Source organism: Ambystoma mexicanum, chromosome 5p (assembly GCF_040938575.1).
Source record: "Ambystoma mexicanum isolate Mex_15411 chromosome 5p, UKY_AmexF1_1, whole genome shotgun sequence".
Lineage (NCBI taxonomy): Eukaryota > Metazoa > Chordata > Amphibia > Caudata > Ambystomatidae > Ambystoma > Ambystoma mexicanum.
The window spans coordinates 525,265,603-525,286,875 of NC_090930.1; the positions used below are offsets into that span (position 1 = coordinate 525,265,603).

Here is a 21,273-nt window from a genome sequence, read left to right on the forward strand (position 1 = left end):
CCCACAGAACACTCCTGAAGTCCCCTCTTAATCTCACCTGATGATGTGGAAAGATGAGCTCTCCATCCTGCGTCGAGCGCAGGGGCGCGTAGACGACCAGTTACTTCACTGGCGTGGAGGAATTGGCGACTCTAAAGTCCAATCGTTCGTAAGAGTTCAAAAGTCTGATCTTCACTCTGCCAGATTCCTTGCAGGTTGCAGATTTAAACCACTAGAAGAGTTCCAAGTGGCAATTGGTAAGATCCTGGTAAGTCTATTGTGGTTCTCCCTTTTGGGGCCGGGGTGCGGCAGTGATGCAGAATTGACTGCGCCGACCCGAGATGAGGTGAGTACCCCCCTGTGGTAATCAGGTAAGTCTTTGGGGGTAGGTTGTATTGTCCTTGTTTTCCCCTTAGGGGCTGGGGTGCGGCGGTGATGCAGGATTGACTGCGCCGACCCGAGATGAGGTGAGTACCCCCCTGTGGTAATCGGGTAAGTCTTTGGGGGTGGTTTGTATTGCCCTTGCTCACCTATTTGTTCTCGTCTCCCCCAGGTGTTGAAGAATGGCCTGGAGATGCTGGGTTCGCGACGGAGTAAAGGAATGCAGCCCCGGATGGTGAGTTCAGCGCGGCGCTGCGAGGTGCGTGGCAACGCACCTGTGAAGGCTTCTCTCTTCCAGCTTGATGTGCTGGATCAAGGATTCAGGTAAGGGTTTTGTTCTGATCTCTTCTCCTTCTCCTTCTCCTTCTCCTTTTCTTGTTCCAGGGCTGAAGCGGGCGTGGCTGAAGACTGGAGCTGCTGAAGACACGGTGAGCGTTACGCTGCAGCACGCAGAATAACGCGAAGCACGTGTGGCTGTCCGGGTGTGGCTTAAATAGCCTTGGAAGAAGTCCCAGGTAAGTATTCTTCCACAGCCCCACCCGAGAGGAAAGGAGTCCCTGAGGTAAAATAGTCCCTCTAAGCCTCATTTGGCTTGTGGCTTCGTGCAGCATGGTCTGCATCAGGTAGGTATGCAGCATGGTCTGCATCAGGTACGTTTTCTGTAATGAGCCTGGCGCCCATGGCGCCAGGACTGTAGCCAAATAGCCCCTAACTGGGGTTTTTGGGCATGCTTCAAGTGGCATGATGCCTGCTTCCGGGGTTGCTGGGCCTGGTCTGGCTTTCCGGGGGCAGGCATCGTGACAGCACTCCCCCTCAAGGCCCCTCCTAAAGCTGTTCTCCCTCTCGGCCTAGGTTTGTCTGGAAATTCTTGGTGGAACCTTTTCACTAATTGAGGTGCATGCACATGGTCACTAGGCTCCCAAGATCTTTCTTGCGGACCATAACCTTTCCAATCAATGAGATAGAAGAGTTTTGATCTCACCCTTTTAGAGTCCAAGATATTCTCGACTTCGAATTCGGGTTTTCTGTTGTTGAGGATAGGTTCAGGTGGGGTGGTTAGCCTAGTTCCTGGTTGCACAGGCTTCAAAAGAGACACGTGAAAAACAGGATGAACACGCATATGACCAGGCAGGTCCAACTTGACGGCCACTGGGTTAATTATAGCCTTAATAGAATAAGGTCCCAAATACCTGGGGTTAAAAGTCTGTGTTCCCTTGAGTGGTAAGTACTTGGTGGCTTACCATACTTGGTCCCCTACTTGGTATTGCGGTGCTTCACTACTGTGTTGATCAGCATCCTTCTTGTATTTATCCTTAGCCTTTTGTAAATGTGCAGTCGCCTCTTTAAAGGCTTGTGTGATAACAGCGTGGAGATGGTCCACCGCGGACATCTCTAAATGCTGGGGAGAATCTAAATCTGAGGTTCGAGGATGGTGACCATATATGGTAAAAAAGAGCTTTGTTTAGTTCCTGAGTGTACAGAATTATTGTATGCATACTCGGTGATCCAAAGAATGTCTTACCAATCCCCCTCCGATTGATGTAGCATACAACGTAGGTATTGCTCAAGAGTCTGGTTGGTTCTCTCAGTTTGATCGTCGGTCTGGGGATTGTGGCTGGTTGAAAGCCTAACATCAATTTGTGCCAGCTGGCAGCACTTCCTCCAAAAATGTGAAATAAATTGACTTCCCCGGTCCGAAATTAACACGGAAGGAAAGCCATGTAGGCGGACAACATTTTTAAGGAACTCCTTGGCCAGGATTGAAGCTGAAGGTATTCCTTTTAAAGGAATGAAATGGGCCATTTTAGAAAAAAGATCTACAATAACTAGAATGGTGTTATAACCGTTGCACGGGGGTAAATCTGTGATAAAGTCTAATGACAAGGTATGCCAAGGAGTAGGTGGTATGTCTAATGGTTGTAATAATCCAGTGGGTTTTTTCTTTTCCCCTTTATTTTGAGCGCAAATGCCACAAGACATGACAAACAACTTGACATCTTTTCGCCAGGTGGGCCACCAAAACTGTTTCTTGATTTTGGCTTCAGTTTTTGCAATGCCAGGATGCCCTTCCATCAAGGTGTCGTGGTAATGAGAAATGACAAGTTTCTGTAGTTCCTCTGGCAGAAATAGCCGGCCTTGGTAATAAGGTAGATTGTTGGTGACTGAATACTCTGGACCTTTCCTTGCCTAGCCCTGTAAGGCATCGCAATCAAAGAGTTGATGGACCCTTTCTTGAATGTCCTCCAGAGAGTGTATGGATGTCAGACCAAGGATCCTCTGTTCGGGAATTATGGGTACAGGTTCTAAAGCTCTTTCTGTTTCTCCCATTCCAATTCGGGACAGGGCGTCAGCTTTTCCATTTTTACAACCTGGTCGATAGGTTATTACAAAATCAAACTCGGCGAAGAACTTTACAAAATCAAACTCGGCGAAGAACAATGCCCAACGGAGTTGGCGTGAAGATTGGGCCTTGGCTACCTTTAGGTATTGTAAGTTGCGGTGATCAGTGATGACTGTAATGGTATGTCTGGCGCCCAGCAGATAGTGCCGCCAAGCCTTGAAGGCGGACTTGATGGCCAACAGCTCCTTGTCGGTTATGGCATAATTTAATTCGGGAGCCGAAAAAGTTCTTGACCAAAACGCCACTGTGTGCAGCCGGTTAGTTTCGGGATGCTTTTGGGAGAGCACTGCTCCCATAGCTGAACTGGATGCATCTGTTTCCACTATGTAGGGAAGCTCTGGGCGCGGGTGTCGTAATACAGGAGCGGACGTGAATTTCTTTTTTAACTCTTGGAAGGCGTTCTCGGCTTCTTCTGTCCATGCAAAGCGTTTATTCTTTTACAATAGTGTTGTAATGGGATGTACAATGTGTGAGAAGTCCGGGATAAACCTGCGGTAGAAATTGGCAAAGCCGAGCATGCTTTGAACTCCTTTGACTGAGCTTGGCGAAGGCCAATTAAGAATTGCTTCCACCTTGCATGTATCCATCCCGATTCCTTTCGGGGTCAGAATAAATCCAAGGTACTCTACTTCCGTAGTGTGAAAGATGCACTTTTCCAGTTTAGCATATAACTTATACTGGCGTAACTTCTCTAGGACTGCTCGGGCGTGCTTTTCATGATCGGATTCTGATAGGGAGTATAATAAGATATCGTCGATGTAAACGACTACACAAACATCGATGAGCTCTCGGAAGACATCATTCATGAAGAACTGGAAGGCCGCTGGTGCGTTACACAGTCCGAAAGGCATCACCTGGTACTCAAATAATCCGTACTTGGTGCGAAAAGCAGTCTTCCATTCGTCGCCCTCTTTGACGCGTACCAGATGATATGCCCCCCGAAGGTCTAGTTTTGTGTATATACAAGCGTTCTTTACCTGGTCTAGTAGTTCAGGGATCAAAGGCAATGGGTATCGATTCTTGATAGTTATCTGATTCAGCGTGCGGTATTCAATGCATGTCCTAAGGTCGCCTTCCTTTTTAGGCACGAAGAATAAAGCGGAAGATGCAGGGGACTTGGACGGGCGGATGAAGCCATTAGCAAGATACTGGTCTAGGTACTGGCGCAAGTGGAGATTTTCAGGTTCCGTTAGGGCATAGATTCTGCTGCAAGGTGGTTGTGCTCCTGGTATGAGATCTATTTGACAATCATATGATCTGTGCAGTGGTAAGGTGTTTGCCTGCTCCTTTTGAAAGACATCCTGAAAGTCTTGGTATTCAGCAGGTAATTGTATGGCATCTGGGATTATTGGGGCCAGTACTGAATTTAAAGTTCTCTTTGGGTAACAGGTGTTAGCACATTCTGGGAAGGTTAGTCTCTTCTCTCGCCAATCAATACAGGGATTGTGTTTTTCCAACCAAGGGATTCCCAGTATCAGTTGAAACTGTGGAGCCTTGATTAAATCAAACACCATAACCTCTCGGTGTCCATCCTGACCCAGCAATGTCATCTCTGCAGTGGAATGAGTTACGGGCCCAGAGGCAATTTCAGTTCCATCAACAGTGGTGACAACATCGGCAGTGGTCTTTCGGGTGAGAGATAGATTCATCCTGGAAGCCAATCCGCAGTCCAAATAGTTTCCTATGGCTACACTATCTACGTACGCCTTTACCGCGTGCATGCGTGATGGCTGCTCTGGATCTATAAGGACCATGGGTATGGTGAAATGCGAGGTCAGAGTGTCCTTCTTTAAGCTCGGCAAGCTGACCTCTACGCTTGCCGGGCGTGGTCGTTTCCCGAGTCAGATTTCAAGTGGTTTTCGTCTGCTGCTCCTATAGTTTTCTTAGGTGGTTTTACAGGGCAGTTCCGAAGGAAATGACCAGTAGCTCAGCAATATAGACATAATTGTTGTTGCCGTCTTCTTTCTCTTTCCTTTTGGGTTAATGGTCCTCTAACCCCCCAGATTTGCATGGGTTCTGAGGCATCTACCCCCTTAGAGCTTACGTAGGTTTTAACCAAGACCCTGTTTTCAAACTTAGTTCGATCAGCCTTTCTGGTTTGAAGTCTGTGATCTAACTGGACCACAAAATCTATATATTCAGCACAGTCTGGAGGCGGGTTCACGACTTGGGCTAAAACATCCTTGAGTTCTCCCAGAAGCCATCGATGGAATAATGTAATTTGCTTGGCTTCAGGCCATTCGGTTTCCACAACTAATCTATTGAAAGTTGCAATGTAAGATAAAAGATCCTGATTACCTTGCCGTAAGGATAAAAGTTCGTTATCCAAAGCCTGTCCTTGGGAATGTCTGGCGAACAGCCTTTCCATGCTTGTTCGAAAACCTTGGAAATCTCGAAGAATCGGGTCATCCTGATTTACTAGCGGAATGGACCAGTCCGCTGCACTGCCGCTGAGATATGACAGTACAAAAGCTACCTTGGCTTGATCGTTTGGGAAAGCTCCAGGTCTACATAAAAAGTGTAAGCGACATTGATTCATGAATATAGCAAACCTTTTTGGGTCTCCGGCAAAGCGTTCAGGCGGAGCCAAGGGAACGGCTCCAGGAAGGTTTATCTGCACCGGGTTACTCGGTGGCATCGGAGCTGGGTTGGCCCCGAGTCCAGGTAGAGGTGTTTGTCCAGCCTGGCTTTGTAATAGCTGTCTGGCCAAATCATCTGTTCTTTCTTTTCATACTATCAATTCCCTCCTGAGGGCATTGGTTTCCTGGCGGGCGGAATGCACTTCGGCCCTTAGTTCCCCTAATAATTGGGCCAACTGATCAGTTTCCGAGGTCTCCATGACGCCCAGGTGGGTATTTGTGGGTAGGCTTCGCATTTTGTTACGCTCACCTGATTCCCACGGGGGCGTCGATCTGGACTGGTCCGCTGTTGCTTCCACCAGAGTAACACGTAGAGCCGAGATGACAGACTGGACAGACCCACTTAGCTTTGTTTGTTGGACTCGTACGAATATCTTTCTACAATGGAGAAGGGGAATTAACCTCCCGTAATCTGAGCGTTAACCCGCCTTCCCACTCCCCTTGTCTGCCCACAGAACACTCCTGAAGTCCCCTCTTAATCTCACCTGATGATTTGGAAAGATGAGCTCTCCATCCTGCGTCGAGCGCAGGGGCGCGTAGACGACCAGTTACTTCACTGGCGTGGAGGAATTGGCGAGTTCCAGTATTGACTCTAAAGTCCAATCGTTCGTAAGAGTACAAAAGTCTGATCTTCACTCTGCCAGATTCCTTGCAGGTTGCAGATTTAAACCACTAGAAGAGTTCCAAGTGGCAATTGGTAAGATCCTGGTAAGTCTATTGTGGTTCTCCCCTTTGGGGCCGGGGTACAGCGATGATGCAGAATTAACTGCGCCGACCCGAAATGAGGTGAGTACCCCCGTGTGGTAAATCAGGTAAGTGTTTGGGGTTAGGTTGTATTGTCCTTGTTTTCCCCTTAGGGGCCGGGGTGCGGCGGTGATGCAGAATTGACTGCGCCGACCCGAGATGAGGTGAGTACCCCCCTGTGGTAATCAGGTAAGTCTTTGGGGGTAGGATGTATTGTCCTTCTTTTCCCCTTAGGGGCCGGGGTGCGGCGGTGATGCAGGATTGACTGCGCCGACCCGAGATGAGGCGAGTACCCCTCTGTGGTAATCAGGTAAGTCTTTGGGGGTGGTTTGTATTGCCCTTGCTCACCTATTTGTTCTTGTCTCCCCCAGGTGTTGAAGAATGGCCTGGAGATGCTGGGTTCGCGATGGAGTAAAGGAATGCAGCCAAAATGGTGAGTTCAGCGCGGCGCTGCGAGGTGCGTGGCAACACACCTGTGAAGGCTTCTCTCTTTCAGATCGACGATGTGCTGGATCAAGGATTCAGGTAAGGGTTTTGTTCTGATCTCTTCTCCTTCTCCTTCTCCTTTTCTTGTTCCAGGTGTTCCAGGGCTGAAGTGGGCGTGGCTGAAGACTGGAGCTGCTGAAGACACAGTGAGCGCTACGCTGCAGCACGCAGAATAACGCGAAGCACGTGTGGCTGTCCGGGTGTGGCTTAACTGGCCTTGGAAGAAGTCCCAGGTAAGTATTGTTCCACAGCCCCACCCGAGAGGAAAGGAGTCCCTGAGGTAAAAGTAGTCCCTCTAAGCCTCATTTGGCTTGTGGCTTCGTGCAGCATGGTCTGCATCAGGTAGGTATGCAGCATGGTCTGCATCAGGTAAGTTTTCTGTAATGAACCTGGCGCCCATGGCGCCATGACTGACTTTATTCTTATGAGCCTGGTGCCATAGGCGCCAGGACTGTAGCCAAATAGCCCCTAACTGGGGTTTTTGGGCATGCTTCAAGTGGCATGATGCCTGCTTCCGGGTTTGCTGGGCCTGGTCTGGCTTTCCGGGGGCAGGCATCGTGACATGCTGTCATGACTTTAAATACAATTCTTCACTATAATTTGAAATTCCTAATACAGGAGCTGTGCTAATCCCCTTTTCAATTAATTGAATCCTTCAGTCATCTCTTTTGTTCATATTAGTTTAGTGTTAGCCACCTATGCCAGTCCTTAAAGTGGTTGAATATATGCACTGTAATCAAAGACCCAGGCTCTGTAGTAGTTGCATAGGCCTAAAAAGTACTGCATCTGCCTCACCCTTTGGCCGTTTAGTTCTCATGATGGCATCTGCCCTTTCAGGTGTCACTTTCTTCCCTTCATGTGAGATCAGTTGTCCTTCTTGACAATATTGTAATGTTTCTTTGTCTACTTTGTGTCCCTTCTCTGCAAGTATGGTCATGAGTTTAACAGAATCTTCTCTGCATCTTTCGTCTGTCGCACTACACAATAAAATGTCATCAACATATTGAATTATGGCACTTTCAAGTTGAATATTACCGAAGTCCATCTGAAAGACTGGTAAAAATGGAAGGGGACTCACAATACCCCTGGGGCAAATATTTTAGGCAAATCGATCTATACGAAAAGGAAGTTAATTCCCCTTCATGAACACTCACAAGACTTGAGAAAAAAAAATGTTCAAGTCTTTAACAGTAAAATATTTGGCTGTCGATAGAATATTACATAATATTGTCGCTGGATTTGGAAGTGAAGGAAACTCTGCCTCAACTATGTTGTTTACGGAGCAAAGGTCCTGGATGAATCTCCACAACCCCCCACCCCCATTTTTCTTTAAGCAGGTTACACAGCCGTGTTACACAGTGAATTAGATGGTACCAATATGCCTTGGTTCATTAAAAGGTTTTAAATGTATTTCATCTGCTTCTCTAGACATTGGATATTGCTTTGTAAATGGCAAAATGGCTCCTGGTTTGTAGTCCATAAGATATTTGGCACCTTCTCCAAACTAATGCCATTCTTTTTTTTCTTTTTTTTAAATTAAATTCCAACCAAACAATACAAACCAAACAGGCAGTGCATATATCAACAGATACATTATAAATTGTTATTTCCAGTCACTGCTTCCCATATCCCACCCCTCCTTTCGAGCCTATCACTGTACACATTCCGTGTCTGCGTCCTGTGGCAGGGTCTCTCCTTCCATGGGCTCAGCTGGTTCTCGGATTGACCCAAACAGCTCTGCTATCCATAATTTCCAGGCCATCAGGGACTCTGTCTCCTCCTTCCCCCATGCATTGCTCGCTTCTTCCATACTATAGTTTCTGCTTCCGCCCGTTTCTGCAAGTCTTTCCACCACACCTCCACTCTCGGTATATGGCATGTCTTCCACCCCATGGCGATTCTTCTCTTTGCAAGCACATATGCCAGATCTTTCAGTTTGCTCACATGCTTTAGCTTCTGTGATCTTGGGAACCCCCCCAACAAACAAGCCCACACAGTGTCCACTACTATCTTGACCCCCTTCTCTGCCAGTCTCCGCTCCAAAAGCGTTCAATGACGGGGCATGACCAGAACATATGCACCATGCCCGCATTCTCCTCATCACACTTGGGGCATGCCTGCCGTCCTGCATTCTTAAACCTCGATATCCTTTGGGGCGTCATGTATGCCCTGTGCGTGATATATAGTTGTATCTGTTTCAATCTCACATTTCTAGACACCTTCTTGTGATACCCCTGAGCCCGTTCCCACATCCCATCCTCCTTCGGGGCTCCTACTTCTTTTTCCCAATCTAGCCTCAACTGTGTGACCTCTTTCCCAACTTTAAGCATCAACATCTCATATAATCTGGATATCTCATGTCCCCCTTCCGTTATGTCATAGATCATATCTGTGGTGGCATCTGGTTCTTCCTCCAGCACAGTTTCGGGCCATACTCTCTTAACCATTCTGTGGTATGTAATAGACTGGCCCGCATGCAACCCAGTTTCATCAGCAGCCCCTCAAAGGTATTAATACAGCCCTTCCGCCAAATATCACCCATTGTTACTAGCTCAGCCCGTTCCCAGTGGTTTCTGATTATCATTCTTAGCTGTTCATCTGCCCCAGTTAATGCAACCAGTGGCACCTGCGGGGAGCATGGAGATGGGTTCTACATCATCTGACATGCCCTACGCCATATCTTCCACCCCAGCAACATCATCTTGGGGCCGCCTTGGGTAACCACATCATCTCTTTCAAGTAAAAAGGTGTGCAATCTTGCCCAAACAGCCTGGATTCAGAGGTCTCTTCATCCGAGAGCCATTTGGCAACATACTGCAGTTGGCTCGCCGCATAATAAACCTCATAATTGGGCAATTTTATCCCCCCTCTTTCATAGAAATTTTGTAGCTTCCATAGTGCCACTCTGTTCAGCATGCCATGCCACAGGAAATCCCTGCACATACCGTTCAGTTTGATGAAGAACTTCTTAGGTATCAAATATGGTATGTTCCCAAAGTAGTGCAGGAGCCTAGGCAAGACCACCATCTTGAGCATTGCACCCCGTCCCATCATTGCTAAGGGCAACCTCGCCCAAAATCGGATGCAATTTTCGTTTTTTTTTTTGTTTTTTTGTTTTTTAATGGCCTCTGTGTTACACCTATGCTCCTCTTCTACTGTGTGGTATATGTCTATCCCTAGGTATCAAAGTTCTGACTGCCCATGGCACCTGCAATACGGGTAACTGCTCCACTGGGATCCCCTTGTACCCACCCAGTGGGAACATGCTCGACTTCTGGGGGTTCACCGATATACCAGAAAAGCCCGCATATCTCTCCATTACCTCTAGAATGTATTGGAGGTTTTCCTCCGGGTGCCTCAAGTACAGCAACATATCATCCGCGTATAGGGAGATCAGATGTCGTTCCCCTTTCACCTCAATGCCTATGGTATCATATTGTTGTCTCAGATATATTGCTAGATGTTCCAGGGCCAGTATGTAGAGCATTGGAGACCACAGACAACCCTGTCTGGTGGCCCTGCTAAACTGCCACCTTTCCGATATCACCGATCCCGTCTTAACTCTAGCCAGCGGTTCCCTATACAGTATTTTCGCCCACCGTACATATCCAGGCCCCAACCCATAGACTTCCAAGGCCGCCATCAGCAATGGCCACTTGACCGAATCGAAGGCTTTTATTGCGTCCAAGGACACAATTGCCATTTCGTCTGCATTTTCGCTACCACTCTCAATAATTCGTTGGAGTCGTCTGTGATTATTAGGGATGTTCCTGTTTGGAACATAACCCGTCTGATCAGGGTGTATTAACCTACCGATCACCTTTTTTAATCTATTTGCCAGGACAGCCGTCAGTATCTTGCTGTCCTGATTCAGCATCGACAAGGGGCGATATGAGCTGCAGCTTTGCCCAGGCTTATTAGGTTTGGGAGGTGGTATTATCGCTTCTCTGAATGACTCTGGTAAACTTCCCGTATCAAACGCTTCGTTCAACATTTCTAACAGTGGGGGGAGAACCTCTTCCATGTATACTTTATAAAATTCGCTTGGGAGCCCATCCGCCCCTGGAGTCTTGCGAGTCGGCAACTGTCTCACCATCTCCCCCAGTTCTTCTAGGGTAATTGGTGCATCTAACTCCTCTTTTTCCTCCTCACTTATCTTGGGCAACCCTATATCCTCCAATGTTTCTGTTATCGTAGCACGACTGCTCTTACCATCATCTCCATATAATATCTTATAATAGTCTGTAAACTCTTGGTTAACTTCCTCTTGGGTGTCCGCTACGCTACTGTCTTCCCTTGTTATGGTCCTGACCATGACTCTGGGGGTTTCGCTCTTATATAACCATGCCAAGAGTCGTCCTGGCTTATCCCCACCCGCATGCTGTCTCTACATATTTTTTATAATTGAGGTTACCCAGTCCATCCCGGAGCTCCGCGCATTTCTGCTGTAGCATAAGTATCAGTTCTAATTTCTCTTTAGTGCCGTCTTCACCTCTTAAAGCCTCCTCCAGTTTCTCTTCCTTCTCTCGTAGGTCAGCTAAAATCCCATCTTGCAGTCCTTTAGATTTTGCTATGGCTACCCCTCTCATCACGACTTTAAAGGCCTCCCAAAGAGTTCACGCCGAATCCACACTCCCAGTATTCGTCTCGAAAAAGTTTACAATCTCCTCCCTCATGTCCTCCCTAAAAAAAGGGGTCTCTCAGTGCCTCTGCCCGCAGGCGCCATGTCGGAATCCTCGCTCTCGGGGGGCAGTATTGCCATCCAAGAATCGGGGGCGAGTGGCCCGAAAGAACCCTTGCTTTATATTCTATTTGTGTTATCTCCGCTACCACGCCAGGTGTAGTAAAGACGTAGTCCAACCTCGTGTGTAACTGCTGCGGGGCAGAATAATGCGAATACTGCCTCTCCTGGGGGTGTCTCATTCTCCATGCATCCTCTAGACCAAAGTCACTCAGCAATGCCTGCAGCGCTTTAGCAGCATCTTCCCGTCCGATCTATCCACCCTCGGGTTAAGTACGCAGTTAAAGTCCCCTCCCCAGATCACTGCGCTCCCCACACACGCGCTCAGGTTAGTACACAATGTTCTAATGTACGCCGCTGGGTTCTGGTTCGGGGCATACGTATTTACTATGCTTATCTCCCTATTTTCCACCAGTCCCCTCAATATTACCATCCTCCCGTCTGTCTCAGCCACCTCGTGTAACCGTTGGAATGGGACATGTGGCGCCACCCAAATAAGCACTCCCCTGGCATAGGCAGAATATGATGAGCTCAACATCACCCCCTTCCACTTCCAGGCAATCGAATCCATTTTCTCCCGTGTCAGGTGCGTCTCCTGTAGCAGTGCAATGTCTATTTTTTTGCCTCCGCAGGTACAACATCACCTTATTTCTCTTGAGGTAACTATTTAGCCCCCTTACATTCCATGTTACTATTTTAAGGTCCCCCATGGCTTCTCCAAGTTCCATTCCACCTCCCACAGGTGCAGTCTAAATCTAATTTCCATTCCCTTCTGCATAGGCTCGTTCCCCGGTTTAAACACCCCTTAACCAAAAGCACACCAAACTCCCCATTCCTCGCTCCTCCCAACCTTTCCCTAACATAACCTCATTCTACCATAACGCACCAAACTCCCCAGTCCCTCTCCCTCCCACCTCCCTTCCCATCCCCAACATCCATCCATGGATCTCAGGCACCCCCACATCTAGCCCTTTCTGGCAATAGCCTTTACTCGAAGCTCAGCAGGGTGAGTTCGCCCTAATGGCTATCCTGCGACTACTACTACTACTACTACTACTACTACTACTAGGGGATAGGGTGCCGTTGTCCTGCCGCTCCTGTTTCGCTTTAATTCAACCACACATAGCTGCTTAATTCACTTATATATTTAGTCTTCTATATTCCAGTCCTTTAAGTTAAACAAAATCACAGACATCCTGCCAAATGTTAGCATTACTCTGTCACACCCGTTTATCTTATCACTATCATAGTCTCTACTGGGGTACTCGCTCTACACCATTTCAATATGTATATAATATCCCCATCACTTATCATGCTCCTCATTGGCCTTCTCTGCATCTCGTTCCGGGCAACCCTGAAGGTCCAGCCATGCCGCTGCTTCCTCTGGGGTATCAAAAAAGAACATTCTACTTTTGTGAAACATTTTCAGTTTCGCAGGGTACAGGAGCATGTACTTGATTCCGACCATGCGTAATCTCCTCTTGATTGCCACATAGCTGTACCATTGCCTCTGGACCAACATTGTTTAGTCGAGATACGCTGTGATGGTGCTCGAGGCCCTTTCGATCGTTCCCCCTTTGCAGAAATACTCCAAAATCTTCTCGCGATCTTTATAGTTTAGGATCTTGGCAATTATCGCACAAGGAGGGGCCCCAGGCTTCGGTTTCCTCATGAGGGCTCTATGTGCTCCCTCCACCGCAAATCCCTGCGAGAGTTTGTCAGCTCCAATTTCCTGCAAGATCAAGTTCTCCACATAGTCTGTAGGGTCTTGGCCTTCCTCCCCCTACGGCAGTCCGACCACGCGGATATTGTTCCTTCGTGCCCTGCCTTCCGCTTCCTCGGCGCGGTTTTCCAAGTTGGCCACCTGTTGCTTCAATATATGTACCTCTTTTGTGTTGCTAGTGCAAGTGTCTGTGTTGGTTTTCACCGCACTTTCCAGGCTGCTCGTTTTCTCTGCCAGCGTTCTAACATCTTGTCGCAGTAGGGTGACTTCTATGCCTACAGCATCTATTTTAGCCTCCAAGGAAGTACGCAGGACCGCCATCGCTATCCCCCACGAGTCTCTCAGCTCCGTTATGGCCGCTAGTATCTGGTGATTTTCAGCCGCTGGGGTGCTCTCCGCCGGTGCTGTCACACCGCTGTGTGTTGTCGCCGCAGGAGACTGCTGCGTCTTGGCAAATGCTTTCATCGTGGATTGTTTGTTTTTGTTCTTGCTAACGGTTCCTCCTCCCGCCATCTTGCAATCTCCGTTATGTATCTAAGATTACTTGGCCTGTGGCGAATCAATCCTGCCTCTCTGTAGTGGTGTAGCACCAGTGTGTCACTCCTGGCCCAGAGCAGTTGTCCTTGAGAAGCCCCCGTATAGGTTTGTATTTGTGACACTGTGTCTTCGGGTGGGCTGTGTCCTCCCACGTTTCTAATTGACCTACTGCTTCCTGGTGACTATTTTGTGCTATCAGCGTGACCCCCCATCTCTTGGGCTCCTCGTGTTCTTCACGCCGCTCCTTTTTCCTGGTTGTGGTCCCCCTTGTGTCATACAGACTTGGCAACTTCTCCAAAGCCCTCGAGTGGGTCGCGTCCTCCCACGTATCTCCTCTGGCTGCTGTGGTCGGCCTCCCCTTGTTTGTTCCTTGGATCACTTAGTGTTCTTCCTTCTGCGCGCCAGTAGATATGTTCGATGCTGTCTGGACCCTTCAATGCTTGCCATCTGTCTTCAACTATCATGGCATCCGGCAACTATCCAGGAGGCGCCAGCACATGAACTGCTCCTGCTACAGTAATGGCAGCACGCCCTTATATCTGCGTTACCTGGCAGTGCCTGGGTGCTCCTCCCGTCTCCTCATGCAGGTTATGGGTGCTCTCCCTACCCTTTGTGGTAATACGGTTTCCAGGCCCCCTTACAGCGAAGGGCAGTCGTCCGGCGCACTCCAGGTGCTAAAGTATCACAGCCTCCCATAGGAACACAGCACCCAGCTATCCTTGCAATAGGGCTGCATTCAAGTTAAAGCTTAAGGATACACTGAACACCAAGGTCGTTTGTTGTTATTTATTACATGCGTTCCTTAACATCTTTTATTCATGCACAGCTCGCCTTCAGCACCCATTCTCTGTCCTTGGTTCATGTGGGCAATGGTATCGCCTCCCAAGCCTTGCATTTAGAGGTGCAACAATGTTCCGCTGCATCCGCTCCAGCCTGGCAGTGTCTGTGGTCTGGGAGCAGTGAGATCACGTTGGCTCCAGCACAAAAGCAGTTCCTTGTGCTTTAAACAAAGTATCCTCTTCATCGGCCACTGTTCGCACGCTTCAGAGGTGCTCCCAGCAATCTGCGCTGGGTCCGCCTGTGCCTCACGGAGCCCCGGACGGCTCCCTCGATGCTACAATTGTAGCCACCTGGGACACTTAGCTTTCTTCCCAGTGCCTGTCGCCGCCGCTCTCAGCCCCCTCCGCACCTCGCGAGAGCTGTGTCTGCGGTGCGTGTGTTTTTGTAAACAATACAACTACAGGCTCTGCAATGTGTTTCTTTTCATGGCCGGCTGCGCACTCCACAATTTCTTTCTCCAGTCTTCACCGTCCACCGCTCGGGACATTAGGCTCGGGTCCTTTGTTGGCCGCCATCTTGCACCCCAGTCTTTTGATGCAGCCGCTTCCGGATAATGCTTCCTTTTATGTCAAGGAGGCCTCCGATTTGTCTGCAATATTCAGTCTGTATAAAGCAAACGTTCCGACGTCCTTGCTTCTATTCTTAAGCGCTGTGAGTTATTTTGAGTGTGTGTTTCATCGGATCGATTTCGGATCCATAGGAGCAGCTCCGGGACACGTCCTACTGCATGGCTAGCTGGCCACGCCCCTCAACTAATGCCATTCTTTGCTTTAATCCAATAAGTGAGACTTACAAAGAATGCTAACTCATCCGAATAATCATTCCTGACAAGGCCCTCTTCCGTTAAGTCAGGCAGCCTATATTCTTCACTGCTATCAATGTCCTCCATCCACTTCCTTCATCGTCTTTCCCATGAAGAATCACCCTTTCTTCTCTGACCACTGCTGCTTGTAATTCTGAAGGGATAATTTTCCCTTCTTAATTATCCATAGGAATTTCTGGTCTAAACAAAAAATGTGTCTGAAATTCTCAATACTTTACCTACCTACCTATCTGGGTAACCATGATAATAAAATTGTCATGCCATACAAAAACACTTCCTCGTCTAGAGTTTCTCCTTGCAATGCTTTCTTGCCTTTGAATGCTATTATATGCTCTTATATTTACATAATGTACAATATCAAAATGTTAACTTTCATCATTAAGTCCCGCCCTAGTATGGTTACCAGTGCTTGTCTATAGTATAGTAGCGGCATGGACATGTCATGTTCACCCATAGATATTGGTAATACCTCTGTGAATGGAACTAAATTCGTCGACTCTAGAAAATCCCTGAGCATTCATGGTACCGCCACAGGAATGACCTGCTCCCGTGTCTACAAGAAATGAGAATGCCTTGCCTCCTATCATCCCCTTGACCCTTGATTCCTTTTGGGGGTCCAGTGTTACAGATATTACTGAACACATGAGGTCCCTCTGTGGGCTGTCCTATTGTGGATACAAATTCATCCCTGTGCCTGTAAAAGGATTTCCTCCTACCAGTCACACACCCTAATTTGGGTGTGGGTACCAGTGTAGCTCCTGTGTCCATGGGCCATGCTATGGCACTTTCCTGTTGCATCAGAATATATTGTATTTATTACGTCAGTGCCTGTTGCATCTGCGTAGGTGCTCCTTGTTGTTGCCCTTATGGCAATTGCATTTGCATTGCTGCTTGCTGTGCTTGTGAGCTATATGTCTGAGTCTGTGTGTGATCTTGGGGATAATATCCTTGAGCAGCTGTATTATATTCTGGAGCATATCCTATCCCAGGGATCCAAATTGAGATTTGATAAGCAGGAGCTAGAAGCAGCTCCTGGGTATCCAGAGACCAGGCACAACCACTGCAGAACCTGGAGCTAGAATATAGTGTTTTGCAAATATTCCACGTAAGACACAACATATCCCTTTATCCATTATATATGACCCTTTGTTGTAAATGCTGTATCAATGTATTCCAATACTGATTTATAGATTGCCCTAGCTGCACAGCGTTCAATGCACATCGTTGTGGATGTTGGGCATCAGTTGTCATGGGGAGTCAAAAGTAGATCCTTGTAGCTGTTGGTATAAAGCTCACCAGGCTCTTCTAGGCCACAATGAGGAGCTACATAGCTCCCAGCCCCCCTCAATTTCAAACCCTGCATTCCCCCCCTCTTGGAGATTGCCAATTCTGTTGCTGCATGCCCCCTCTACTTCTGCACGCTCTGGCTAAATGTCCTAATTAACTGCAATTCCAGCATTGTAGTGGCTGTCCACCATTAAATCCGCCTCTTCCTTGGGTGTTTTGGAATACACCTCGTCGTCCTCTTGGCCCATTTCCTCTGCCTCTTGGCAAAAAGTGATACCCACTCTGATCTATGGCGTATGCCACTTTATTCTGTTGAAACTACACTGTTTGTGCCATCGCGCCTTCATTACTGTTTAATACCGCTCCTTTTTATGGCGTACTTTGGCAATTCTTTCCTCTGCTTGCTTCCTACTCTCTTTTCTTCCATCTTTCAACATTCTACAAAAATGCACAATTGGTAATTGTAACTCTGGCCATGGCTTTGCTTCTATTCCCACCTGTATCTACCGTTGTACTGGCTCTGGTAGCCCTTGACATAAAATGTCATACAAGAACACTACTGTATTAGCCCAGGATTCATGCGTGCCCAAACTCCATCTGTCCTGAATAAAAGCAATTGGATCCTCATCCCCTCATTTTTCTAGCCGTCATTGCTCCAATATCCGATGTATCTGGATATTATAAGTGCTCGCCATCATCTGCTCTGCAATTGTGAAATGGCACTCCATCATGCATCGTATGTGTGGTTACTTTTGGGTATCCACCTCTTTTCCAAATGTCAGATTTTCCTCCTAAAATAGCTGATAATAGGCTTTTAATATCGCCTCTAGCTAAAGTAATTTCTGACGTCCTTTTCTCAAATTCTTTATCCACTCTCCCGCACCCGAAGTTAAGCTTGGTAGTGTGCATTTTAAATCATCCTTGTCCATCTGAGGCCATGGAATATATTATGGTTGATCCCTGCCCCTCCTTTCTCTAATATGGGAAACTGCGTGAGCCCTTTTCCAAAATCATACCTGCCCACTCTCCTTGTCCTTAATACATCATTATCCTCGCCTGCTTGTCTCCGTCCTGGTAATGCCTTTAACTTGCTCACATAAGGCAGGGATACACAGCCCCCCTAGTGCACGATCGTACTTGTGGTTGTCAGTATATGGTGTTCGTTCTGGTGTTCTATCTATAGGGTCCTCTAAATCTGACCATTTTACTCCTTTCTCTACACTCGATTCTCTTGAGAATCCATATGCGCCTTCCTTTTTCGCTCTTTCATTTTCTCTCCTTTCTTCATCTGACATCGTAATACCCCAACTTGTTTGACTGTCGTCTTCTACATCGTCAAGATCTAACCTACTTAAAGACATTGTTCTATAATCATCAGTTATGATGTCACTCGATCTTCCTCCTATTCCTTAGGGAAAATTTCCCGTTCACCCTCTGGGTCCTACATCCTCCCCCTATTTGTCAATATAAATCCCCAATTCGTATCCCTATAGTCTTTCTATCCTCTCTCCACGTTGATATCCCTGGTATTCCTTGCAACCCCACATGGGACGGTTGTGACCCTCTCATCTTCAGCTTGTTTCTTTTTTATTCAACATTCTTTATTTATTGCAACACTAAACGCACAAACCAACAACAACAAAACAATTGTGATTGTCTGTCAATCACATTCAGTACTGTCCGTCCCTAGCTCCCAGATCAAACCCCTTGTTGCATGTCCGCAGCCCCTCCGAGTTCTGTCGCTCACATTGCCCTCAGAGGGTTCAGTCCTCCGCTGGCTCACTATGGCCTGTCTTGTCTTGCCCTTCCCTGTTATTAAATAGATCCAGTATGAGAGAGTTGCATGCAAGTAGTCTGGCTCCACCCTCTCCCTCTCCCCTCTGTGTCGCTCTGGTCCACACTGATGTTTCCGCTATTGTCAATTTTTTCAGTTCCGCACACCACATTTCTGCTAATGGCCCTGTACTCGTATTGCATGCCATCACTATTTGGGGCTTCGCTAGAATACACATTAGGTCTTTCATTTTTGCTATATGTGTCTGTTGTTTGCTGCCTCTCGGGAACAGCCCAAGAGGTAGGATTCCGGCGACCATTCTTGCATTTGCATCCCTCCTGCCTCCGCCGTCATTTTCACTGTGTCCCAAAAGTTAAGTATCACTGGGCAGGACCAGATCATATGTATCATATCTGCCTGCTCCTTCGCGCACCGTGGGCAGCTTCGGGTTTGTTTGTGTCCCATGTGCGACATTCTCTTGGGTGGGAGATACGCCCTATGCTTGAGGTACAGTTGCATTTGCTTGAACCTTGCGTTTCTGGAGACTCTTTTTAGCATACTGAAGTGTCCTGTTCACTCCCCATCCGTGAAGGTCTTGTGGCTCTCCTCTTCCCATCCAGCTTTTCATTGATAACCCGCACGAGCTGTTCATAGAGTCTGGATATCGCGTGTCCACCCTCTGACACATCGTACCACGCGTCCAGCGCTCCCTCCCCATCTTCTTCTCCCGGTAACGTCCTCTAACTTTTCTTGATCCTCTGTATCATGCTATTGCACAATAGGAATTGTCCACTATGTATGCCCTGCTCGTCCAGCAGGGTCTGAAAATCTACCCACTGTCCATCTTTCCTTAGGTCTCCGGTCTGTGCCTCTCCGTTGTCTTCCCACTGCGCGTGGTAGATGGTCATGGACGTCGTGCAACTATCAACTAGTCCCGCAAGGGGGAATCTGTCTCGAGTAGGGGTCACACACCCTTTGTATCTTCCATGCCCTCTTCCATAGTCAAGCCCAGTTGAACTATATTAGGGAGTGGTTTGACTAAGGCCCTGTCCATCCATGGGAGTTCCCTCAAGTAGTACTGTTGTATTGCTGGCTGAAAAAGCAGTGTATCTATGGACGTGTCGTCTCCCAACCATTTCACAATGAATTGGAGCTGGCCCGCCAGATAGTAGTGTCCAAAGTCTGGTAGCTTCACCCCCCCCATTCATAGTCCCTTTGTAGTGTGTTTAGCGCTATCCTGTATCTCCCTTCGCCCCACAGGAACTCTCTTGCCAGTGTGTGTAGCCGTCTAAAAAAGGGCCTGGGTATGTTGTATGGGATATTAGTGAAGTAATACAGTAGACAGTCATCTTCAGCTTGTTCTTAATTTTCTATGGGCACTATGCTCCTTTGACACATTTATTCAATCTCATCTTTTAAACAACTATTTCAGGTTCATTTCTTCCTCTCTTCTCCTTATTTCTTTTGACTCCTCTCGCCTTCTTTATTACCCATGTACTTTCAATCTTTGGGCTTCTGCCTTTTTGTTTCTCTTCTAATCGCTCCTTCTCTTTTCTCATCTCATACCTTTTCCGTTCTTCTCTTTGCTTTCATTCTTTGGCCCTTGCTTGTTTTATATATTGGGTAGTAGGGAGTGAGTTCTAGAATTTGAACGCTCCTGTGTAATCATAGTTCTTTTTCTGGTGTTTCTTTGCAAGGTCACAGGGAGGAAAGGGCAAACCCAATGCCCCTTGTGGAAATTTCGCACAAAGAAGTCCTGGTTACCTTGCAGTAAGATATGATATATTAGATCCTTATAAATAAAGAGGATCTCGCGCAGGTTGCTGTGTCTTCACATGTGGTTTTAATTGTCCAAGATGTGGACATATAGTTAGAAGGAAGGTGGTCAGCCGACACGTGTTTCAACCCCGAAGGGTCTTTATCAGGGCTGATATTTATACAGTGTTGGTCACAGAAGTCACATTTGTCTTTCACAGGGTAATGTGTGGTGACCAAAGTGGCCAACGTGACATGGTGGTGAGGAAGGTGACAATGTGAGAGTGAATACAATACACAATATCTGTTTGGATTTATGAGTTTAGGTTGTGTTAGTGACATAATGACAACAGATTTGAATGTGCAGCATGACGTAAAAGTTAAATGCAGATTACATTAATGCAATGGTCAGAAAAGGAGAGGGGGTGGAGGGAGGAAAACAAGAAGAGAAAACTAATTAGTTGTATATCCTTAATGGAAGAGAATTGGGCAAGATATGTAGTACTTGGAGGATAAACACAAGGAAAGAGCTTACCAAAAGTAGTATATCGGGGGATTTTATCCCATGTTATTCTGGCTGGCAGTTGGCTTTTTTTCTTATCAATATTCACGAATCCCTAAGGCTAAAAAGGAAAGGTTGTGAGTTCAGCAGGCACCTGAAGGTGTCTCATAATTAGAAACTTTAAAATGAGTGTGAGCTGAGTAATCTTGTTCTGTCCAGGTCTGGAGGTTTGACAGTAGATCAGGCTAACCACCTGAAGACACCTGCCAGTGAATTGCTAACGGGCCATCAGGCTAAGTGAGGTTAATGCTGAAGAAGTGTCAGGAGGTGGGGGACCCAAATTAGCCCATATGCAGGCGTGCTAGTATGGGTGGGACTCCTCGTGGGAAGTTTAATCACTATCAGGGTGACTGTGCGGTGTACTCATAAATTGTGGCTAGTAAGTCACTGTGACATGATGACTATGTCTCCAGTGGCACTTCCTGTACGTTTGTGCCAAAGGATTGGGTTGGCAGGCGCTGCTAAGTACTCCAAGTATGTCCTGCCTAAGGGATTGCAGCCGAAGTGACCCTAATAGGGGCGATTTGTAATTAGAACAATTTGTAAGAAAGGGATCGCTTTAATCCAAGCTGTCCGATCGTTCATTTTTTAATAGAACTAG

At 47.3% G+C, this 21,273-nt stretch overlaps 1 protein-coding gene across 3 annotated transcripts in view; it reads left to right on the forward strand.

Annotated features, from left to right (window-relative positions):
- Window positions 1–21,273, forward strand: part of APOOL (apolipoprotein O like) — a 464,407-nt gene that overhangs the window by 22,852 nt on the left and 420,282 nt on the right. The window lies entirely within an intron of this gene.